The sequence below is a fragment of the Bombina bombina genome, chromosome 2 (assembly GCF_027579735.1).
Source record: "Bombina bombina isolate aBomBom1 chromosome 2, aBomBom1.pri, whole genome shotgun sequence".
NCBI classification, from domain to species: Eukaryota; Metazoa; Chordata; class Amphibia; order Anura; family Bombinatoridae; genus Bombina; species Bombina bombina.
Genome location: NC_069500.1, coordinates 248,179,836 through 248,190,445, shown reverse-complemented (window position 1 = coordinate 248,190,445; position 10,610 = coordinate 248,179,836). Strand labels below are relative to the sequence as shown.

Genomic DNA, 10,610 nt, shown 5'->3' with positions numbered 1-10,610 from the left:
TGGCCTCTTCCAGAGACTCAAACCAGAATGCCGCCGCAGCAGTGACAGGCGCAATGCATGCAAGGGGCTGTAAGATAAAACCTTGTTGAACAAACATTTTCTTAAGGTAACCTAATTTTTTATCCATTGGATCTGAAAAGGCACAACTATCCTCCACCGGGATAGTGGTACGCTTAGCTAAAGTAGAAACTGCTCCCTCCACCTTAGGGACCGTCTGCCATAAGTCTCGTGTGGTGGCGTCTATAGGAAACATTTTCCTAAATATGGGAGGAGGGGAAAAAGGCACACCGGGTCTATCCCACTCCTTGCTAATAATCTCTGTAAGCCTTTTAGGTATAGGAAACACGTCAGTACACACCGGTACCGCATAGTATCTATCCAACCTACATAATTTTACTGGAATTGCAACCGTGTTACAATCATTCAGAGCCGCTAATACCTCCCCTAGCAGTATGCGGAGGTTCTCAAGCTTAAATTTAAAATTAGAAATCTCTGAATCCAGTCTCCCTGGATCAGATCCGTCACCCACAGAATGAAGCTCTCCGTCTTCATGTTCTGCAAATTGTGACGCAGTATCGGACATGGCTCTCACATCATCAGCGCGCTCTGTCCTTAACCCAGAGCTATCATGCTTGCCTCTTAATTCTGGCAATTTAGATAATACTTCTGTCATAACAGTAGCCATGTCTTGCAAAATGATTTGTAAGGGCCTCCCTGATGTACTTGGCGCCACAAAATCACGCACCTCCTGAGCGGGAGGCGAAGGTACTGACACGTGAGGAGAGTTAGTCGGCATAACTTCCCCCTCGTTGTCTGGTGATAATTTCTTTACATGTAAAGACTGACTTTTATTTAAAGTTACATCAATGCATTTAGTACACAACTTTCTATGGTGCTCCACATTGGCCTTCATACATAGTGAACAAACAGATTCATCTGTGTCAGACATGTTTAAACAGACTAGCAATGAGACTAGCAAGCTTGGAAAATACTTTTCAAATAAATTTACAAGCAATATAAAAAACGCTACTGTGCCTTTAAGAAGCACAAAAAGCTGTCACAGTTGAAATAACAATGAACCAAATAGTTATAGCAACCAAATTTTCACAGTAAATGTATTAAGTTAGCAAAGGATTGCACCCACCAGCAAATGGATGATTAACCCCTTAATACCCAAAAACGGATAACAATTTAATAATTAACGTTTTTATCAGTCAAACACACTGTCACAGGTCTGCTGTGACTGATTACCTCCCTCAAAATGAATTTTGAAGACCCCTGAGCTCTCTAGAGACGTCCTGGATCATGGAGGATGAAGTAGGAAGATTGTGACTGAATTTTTACTGCGCAAAAAAGCGCTAAAATAGGCCCCTCCCACTCATATTACAACAGTGGGAAGCTCAGTTAACTGTTTCTATGCAGAAACAAAAGTTAGCCATGTGGTAAAAATCATGCCCCAATAAGTTTTATCACCAAGTACCTCACAAAAAAACGATTAACATGCCAGTAAACATTTTGAACATACATTTTAAAAGTTATGAAGTGTTATTAATAAGCCTGCTACCAGTCGCTTTTACTGCAGTTAAGGCTCATACATTACTTCAGTATTAACAGTATTTTCTGAGTCAAATTCCATTCCCTAGAAAAATACTTCAGTGTACACACACTCATCAGCCTAATACCAGTCGCTACCACTGCATTTAAGGCTGAACTTACATTACATTGGTATCAGCAGTAATTTCTCAGTCAATTCCATTGCTTAGAAAAATAATTTACTGCACATACCTCGTTTGCAGGGGGACCCTGCATGCTATTCCCCTTTTCTGAAGTTACCTCACTCCTCAGAATGTGCGGGAACAGCCAGTGGATCTTAGTTACGTCTGCTAAGATCATAGAAAACGCAGGCAGATTCTTCTTCTAATGCTGCCTGAGAAACAAACAGCACACTCCGGTGCCATTTAAAATAACAAACTTTTGATTGAAGAAATAAACTAAGTTTAAAAACACCACAGACCTCTCACAACGACCTATCTTTAGTTAGGTTGCAAGAGAATGACTGGATATGACATGCGAGGGGAGGAGCTATATAGCAGCTCTGCTTGGGTGATCCTCTTGCAACTTCCTGTTGGGGAAGAGATATAATCCCATAAGTAATGGATGACCCGTGGACTGACTACACTTAACAAGAGAAAACTTATAGTTATAAGTTATAAAAGTTATAAGGATTTTAGCGCATCAAAACCAGACGTGCACATAGTCAAGGACAAACATGCAATAACCCAACGTGCATAAACCAGCTGACATGCAAAAGAACTATAATAAGACTAAGGAGACATGCGCTAACCCGATGCACGGAAACCTAAAGGCTAACATGCAAAATTCAAGCACCAAAATAAAGCAGATGCACACAAAACAGCAAGGGGGATAGTGTAAAGGATTCACTCCCAGGGCCATATACATAAGCAAATATAAATACAAACTAAAAAGTGCCCATAACATAGCTATAGAATATCTAAAATTTTAACCAATGATACTTATCAATAGACACTAATTCACCAGCAAATAAGCAGACAGACAAACCAGTACTGAAACATATCAGCAGAGGTTAAGATTTAGGAGTATATTGTAGATCCATAAAGGGAGGCAAAAAACAAGTCCCTGCGACCTATTATGGAAGGTTTATTAAAATTTCCCAATCAGGTGAAAAAAAGAATCAGACTATTCCCCATGTAGATTCCTCTGACAAATTCTGTACTATGAGGGGAAACTGGGCCTCAAAGACTGAAAACCCCTTTATCTGAATGTGACGGACCAAGGTTATCGAACCCTGCGCCAGTCACTTATTTGGCACAGAAAGGGTTATCAGCCCCCTTTTTCTGTCACCAATAGGTCACAATCTAGCCACACCAGGCAAGCCTGTGATTCAGTTTAGTGGGTGCAAGGGTTAACCACACTCCCTTAGTCTGTACTAGACGTAAGAGAAATGCCCAAAACTCCCTTTTAATGCCACCCACAATAAACTATCAATCCTATAGCTCCAATACTGACACCACTTAAAATTTATTAAAGGGAAAATCCTAAGAAAAAACCCAGACTTTACACATTAACTCTAGAAATACAATTTAGCAGAAAATAACCTAAATTATACAGTTCTAATATTCCAGTCTCTTTCAGTAACGTGGTTCAATTATTAGACAAAGGCCAAACTTAATAAAGGAATTATTTATTATGCCAAAAATATTATGCACAATGCATTATTAATAAAAAGTTGTTACAAATAAAATTACACACGCAAACAGTGTTTTAAAATAAAAAGGAGAAAAATAACAGACCTAATACTTCACTAGCTTATGAGTCTGCCCCCAGGGAGATGGGCAAGAAGAAAAGTTGTCACTCACGCTGTAGCAAGCAGCCTCCCATGTAGAATGAACAATTTCAGTGTTAACACCCAAGACCCTTATACTTTTTTTCCCTTAGATCAAGTTGCTTGACCACACCCTCCTGGGAAGGCTAAGAAAACCCCCCTGTCTTTATGACCTTCAATAGACTAATTTCTTGCCTGAAATTATACAATCCATTATAAGTCCTGCTAGGTAAGACATTTCTATATTTACATATCTAGAACCTTTTAGTTTTATTGGGAGAATCGGTTTGATATCAAATATGCCATAGGTTGTCATATTTACCTTCCTTTAAGGTTATAACAGTTTTAACACACATATGTACATAATATACCAATGTCCTTTCAGTGACCTGGTCAGTTTTTGTAATGAAGGGCCTGTTTTACATCATGTATTCTATTGACAGCCTAAGCCATAAACCCTTTCCTGTGTATTTTCTGAAACTAAGAGCTTGAGTGGCTTTATGACTCAATGCATACACAATAACACTTGGTGGGGCTTTTTAGGAAACTCCTGGCAGTTCAAAGAAAACACAAGTTACAATTCTTCTTGAAAACAAATAACGGTTTTGAGTTAAAGCTACACATAATTAACCCCTTCTTAGCTAAATCCTGAGGTTTTCGTGACACTGAAGAATCAAATTCACATCCTCATTCTACAAAGTAAAGACTGAGGTACGTGTGACAGGTTTTATGGGGCTCTTGGGGTTTTGGAATCTTTGCCTCCTCCTAGTGGTAGAGAAGAGTAATTCCTAGGAGTAATGGATTGTGGACTCTCACCACCTGTATGAAAAAAATATCTATATAACATCACAGGATTTCATCCCAATCAGCATTTTACAAAACTGGCAGAACCATCTCAACTTACTTGTAAAGCTTCTTGTCGGTTGTAAAATTCATTATCTTCTGGTGGCTTAATGAGGTAGCAATGGTTACAACACTTCTTGAGTTCCATCATAACGTTTAAAAATCCTGATGTACTGCCCTTGGAACCTTTGCTAAGTGCCTTATAATTCCTGGTCAATATCCACCTATAGGAGAAGAAAAAAGGAAAAAAAGATTAATAAAAATTAAGCCAAGAATCAGCAAGCGCTACCCAGGGTGCTGAAACAAAAATGGTCCGGCTCCTAATTTTAGATTCATGCTTTTTCAAATAAAGATAGCAACAAACGAAGAAAAAATAATACAAATAAATTAGGAAGTTGCTTTAAATTGCATGCTCTATCTGAATCATGAAATAAAAAAACATAATTTATGTAAGAACTTACCTGATAAATTAATTTCTTTCATATTAGCAAGAGTCCATGAGCTAGTGACGTATGGGATATACATTCCTACCAGGAGGGGCAAAGTTTCTCAAACCTTAAAATGCCTATAAATACACCCCTCACCACACCCACAATTCAGTTTAACGAATAGCCAAGAAGTGGGGTGATAAGAAAAAAGTGCGAAAGCATATAAAATAAGGAATTGGAATAATTGTGCTTTATACAAAAAAATCAAAACCACCACAAAAAAGGGCGGGCCTCATGGACTCTTGCTAATATGAAAGAAATGAATTTATCAGGTAAGTTCTTACATAAATTATGTTTTCTTTCATGTAATTAGCAAGAGTCCATGAGCTAGTGACGTATGGGATAATGATTACCCAAGATGTGGATCTTTCCACACAAGAGTCACTAGAGAGGGAGGGATAAAATAAAGACAGCCAATTCCTGCTGAAAATAATCCACACCCAGAATAAAATTTTTAATGAAAAAACATAAGCAGAAGATTCAAACTGAAACCACTGCCTGAAGTACGTTTCTACCAAAAACTGCTTCAGAAGAAGAAAACACATCAAAATGGTAGAATTTAGTAAAAGTATGCAAAGAGGACCAATTTGCTGTTTTGTAAATCTGATCAACCGAAGCTTCATTCTTAAACGCCCAGGAAGTAGAAACTAACCTAGTAGAATGAGCTGTAATCCTTTGAGGCGGAGTGTTACCCGACTCAACATAGGCATGATGAAATAAAGATTTCAACCAAGATGCCAAAGAAATGGCAGAAGCTTTCTGATCTTTTCTAGAACCGGAAAAGATGACAAATAGACTAGAAGTCTTTCAGAAAGACTTAATAGCTTCAACATAATATTACAAAGCTCTAACAGCATCCAAAGAATGCAATGATTTCTCCTTAGAATTCATAGGATTAGGACATAATGAAGGAACCACAATTTCTCTACTAATGTTGTTAGAATTCACAACCTAAGGTAAAAAATTCAAAAGAAGTTCGCAGCACCGCCTTATCCTGATGCAAAATCAGAAAAGGAGACTCACAAAAAAGAGTAGATAATTCAGAGACTCTTCTGGCAGAAGAGATGGCCAAAAGAAACAAAACTTTCCAAGAAAGTAATATAATGACCAAAGAATGCATGGGTTCAAAAGGAGGCGCTTGAAGAGCCCCCAGAACCAAATTCAAACTCCAAGGAGGAGAAATTGACTTAATGACAGGTTTTATACGAACCAAAGCTTGTACAAAACAATGAATATCAGGAAGATTAGCAATCCTTCTGTGAAAAAGAACAGAAAGAGCAGAGATTTGTCTTTCAAGAAACTTGCGGACAAACCTTTATCTAAACCATCCTGAAGAAATATAAGTCTTCCAGACTCTATAATATATCTCTCTAGATACAGATTTACGAGCCTGTCTCATAGTATCAATCACAGAGTCAGAGAAACCTCTTTGACCAAGAATCAAGCGTTCAAACTCCACACCTTAAAATTAAGGTTTTGAGATCCTGATGGAAAAAAGAACCTTGAGACAGAAGACTGGTCTTAACGGAAGAGTCCACAGCTGGCAAGAGGACATCCGGACAAGATCCGCATACCAAAACCTGTGAGGCCATGCTGGAGCTACCAGCAGGACAAACGAGCATTCCTTAGAATATTGGAGAATACCCTTGGAAGAAGAACTAGAGGCGGAAAGATATAGGCAGGATGACACTTTTAAGGAAGAGATAATGCCTCAACTGCCGCCGCCCGAGGATCCCTGGATCCGGACAGATACCAGGGAAGTTTCTTGTTTAGATGAGAAGCCATCAGATCTATTTCTGGGAGTTCCCACATTTGAACAATCTGAGGAAATACCTCTGGGTGAAGACCATTCGCCCAGGTGCAACGTTTGGCGACTGAGATAATCCGCTTTCCAATTGTCCATACCTGGGATATGAACCGCAGAGATTAGACAGGAGCTGGATTCCGCCCAAACCAAAATTCGAGATACTTCTTTCATAGCCAGAGGACTGTGAGTCCCTCCTTGATGATTGATGTATGCCACAGTTGTGACATTGTCTATCTGAAAACAAATGAACAACTCTCTCTTCAGAAGAGGCCAAGACTGAAGAGCTCTGAAATTGCACGGAGTTCCAAAATATTGATCGGAAATCTCACCTCCTGAGATTCCCAAACCCCTTGTGCCGTCAGATACCCCCACACAGCTCCCCAACCTGTAAGACTTGCATCTGTTGAGATTATAGTCCAGGTCGGAAGAACAAAGAAGCCCCCTGAACTAAACGATGGTGATCTGTCCACCATGTCAGAGTGTCGTATAATCGGTTTAAAGATATTAAGTGAGATATCTTTGAGTAATCCCTGCACCATTGGTTCAGCATACAGAGCTGAAGAGGTCGCATGTGAAAATGAGCAAAGGAGATCGCATCTGATGCGGCAGTCCTAAGACCTAAAATTTCCATGCATAAGGCTACCAAAGGGAATGATTGTGACTGAAGGTTTTGACAAGCTGAAATCAATGTTAAACTTCTCTTGTCTGACAAGGACAGAGTCATAGACACTGAATCTATACTAGAAACCTAAAAAGGTTACCCTTGTCTGAGGAATCAATGAACTGATTGGTAAATTGATCCTCCAACCATGAACTTGAAGAAACAACACAAGTCGATTCATATGAGATTCTTCGAAAATGAGAAGACTGAGCAAGTACCCAGATATCGTCCAATAAGGAAATACCAAAACCCTGTTCTCTGATTACAGAAAGAAGGGCACCGAGAATCTTTGAAAAAAATTCTTGGAACTGAGGCTAGGCCAAACGGTAGAGCCACAAAACTGGTAATGCTTGTCTAAAAAGAGAATCTCAGACACTAAAAGTGATCTGGATGAATCGGAATATGCAGATATGCGTCCTGTAAATCTATTGTGGACATATAATGCCCTTGCTAAACAAAAGGCAGGACAGTCCTACAGAAACTGAATGTTGGTATCCTTACAAAACGATTCAATATTGATAGATCCGGAACTGGTCTGAAGGAATTGACCTTCTTTGGTACAATGAAGAGATTTGAATAAAACCCCAGCCCCTGTTCCAGAACTGGAACTGGCATAATTACTCCAGTCAACTCTAGATCTGAAACACATTTCAGAAATGCTGAGCCTTTGCTGTGTTAACTGGGACACGGGAAAGAAAAAAATCTCTTAGCAGGAGGCCTTAGCTGAAGCCAATGCTGTACCTTTCTGAAACAATGTTCTAAAACCAGAAATTGAGAACGGAATTGATCAAAATTTCTTTGAAGAAAACGTAATCTGCCCCATACCAGCTGAGCTGGAATAAGGTCCGCACCTTCATGGGTACTTAGGAGCTGGCTATAGGTTTTCTATAAGGCTTGGATATATTCCAAACTGGAAATAGTTTCCAAACTGATACCGCTCCTGAGGATGAAGGATCAGGCTTTTGTTCCTTATTGTGAGGAAAGGAACGAAAAAAAATGATTATTAGATCTAAATTTACCTTAGATTTTTTTATCCTTTGGTAAAAAAGTTCCCTTCCTTCCAGAAACAGTTGAAATAATAATTTATTACCCTGGAAAGAAAAGGAAAGCAAAATTGACTTAGAAGACATATCAGCATTCCAAGTTTAATCCATAAAACTTTTCTAGCTAAAATAGCTAGAGACATATACCTGACATCAACTCTAATGATATCAAAAGATGGTATCACCAATAAAATTATTAGCATGTTATAGAATAATAATAATGCTATAAAATTATGATCTGTTACTTGTTGCGCTAAAGCTTCTAACCAAAAAGTTGAAGCTGCAGCAACCTCCGCTAAAAATATAGCAGGTCTAAGAAGATTACCTGAACATAAGTAAGCTTTTCTTAGAAAGGATTCAATTTTCCTATCTAAAGGATCCTTAAAATGAATTACTATCTACCGTAGGAATAGTAGCACATTTAGCAGGAGTAGAGACAGCCCCATAACCTTAGGGATTTTGTCCCAAAAAAACTCTAATCTGTCAGATGGCACAGGATATAATTGCTTAAACGTTTAGAAGGAGTAAAAGAATTACCCAAATTATTCCATTCCCTGGAAATTACTTCAGAAATAGCATCAGGGAGATTAATCACTTCTGGGATAACTACAGGAGATTTAAAACCATTAATTAAACGTTTAGATTTAGTATCAAGAGGACCAGAATCCTCTATTTCTAATGCAATTAATACTTCTTTAAATAAAGAACGAATAAATTCCATCTTGAACAAATACAAAGATTTATCAGCATCAACCTCTGAGACAGAAACCTCTGAACCAGAAGAACCATTATCAGTATCAGAATGATGATGTTCATTTAAAAATTCATCTGAAAAAAACGAAGTTTTAAAAGACTTATGTAAACTAGAAGGAGAAATAACAGACATAGCCTTCTTAATGGATTTAAAAAATAAAATCTCTTATGTTTATCAGGAACACTCTGAAAATTAGATGTTGACGGAACAGCAACAGGTAATGTAACAGTACTAAAGGAAATTTTATCTGCATTAATAAGTTTGTCATGACATGCAATACAAACAACAGCTGGAGAAACAGATACCAAATATTATAGCAGATACACTTAGCTTGATAGCTCCAGCACTAGACAGCGATTTTCCTGTAGTATCTTCTGACTCAGATGCAACGTGAGACATCTTGCAATATGTAAGAGAAAAAACAACATATAAAGCAAAATTGATCAAATTCCTTAAATGACAGTTTCAGGAATGGGAAAAAAATGCCAAAGAACAAGCTTCTAGCAACCAGAAGCAATGAAAAAATAAGACTTAAATAATGTGGAGACAAAAGCGACGCGCTTATTTTTTAGCGCCAAATAAGATGCCCACATTATTTGGCGCCTAAATGCTTTTGGCGCCAAAAATGACGCCACATCCGGAACGCCGACATTTTTGGCGCAAAATAACGTCAAAAAATGACGCAACTTCCGGCGACACGTATGACGCCGGAAACGGAAAAGAATTTTTTGCGCCAAAAAAGTCCGCGCCAAGAATGACGCAATAAAATGAAGCATTTTCAGCCCCCGCGAGCCTAACAGCCCACAGGAAAAAAAAAGAGTCAAATTTTTGAAGGTAAGAAAAAATGATTAATTCAAATGCATTATCCCAAATATGAAACTGACTGTCTGAAAAATAAGGAAAGTTGAACATTCTGAGTCAAGGCAAATAAATGTTTGAATACATATATTTAGAACTTTATAAACAAAGTGCCCAACCATAGCTTAGAGTGTCACAGAAAATAAGATTTACTTACCCCAGGACACTCATCTACATGTTTGTAGAAAGCCAAACCAGTACTGAAACGAGAATCAGCAGAGGTAATGGTATATATAAGAGTATATCGTCGATCTGAAAAGGGAGGTAAGAGATGAATCTCTACGACCGATAACAGAGAACCTATGAAATAGACCCCGTAGAAGGAGATCACTGCATTCAAATAGGCAATACTCTCCTCACATCCCTCTGACATTCACTGCACGCTGAGAGGAAAACCGGGCTCCAACTTGCTGCGGAGCGCATATCAACGTAGAATCTAGCACAAACTTACTTCACCACCTCCATCGGAGGCAAAGTTTGTAAAACTGAATTGTGGGTGTGGTGAGGGGTGTATTTATAGGCATTTTAAGGTTTGGGAAACTTTGCCCCTCCTGGTAGGAATGTATATCCCATACGTCACTAGCTCATGGACTCTTGCTAATTACATGAAAGAAATGTGGGTTTAGAATCCCTTTAAAGGGACATTCCAGACAAAATTGGAATCTACATGGATGCATTTCAGTTTTGAATAGAAGCATTTTTGCAATATACATGTACTGTATTAGCAAAAAAGCTTCTAATAAAAGCTATAGCTGTTTTAAAAGCGTATTTAAATATGCACTGGGCACCACA

The 10,610-nt window shown here is 38.4% G+C and overlaps 1 protein-coding gene across 1 annotated transcript in view; it reads left to right on the top strand.

Moving 5' to 3' along the window:
- CHD1 (chromodomain helicase DNA binding protein 1) overlaps positions 1-10,610 on the top strand; it is a gene marked incomplete in the record, with an annotated part of 628,386 nt that overhangs the window by 438,881 nt on the left and 178,895 nt on the right.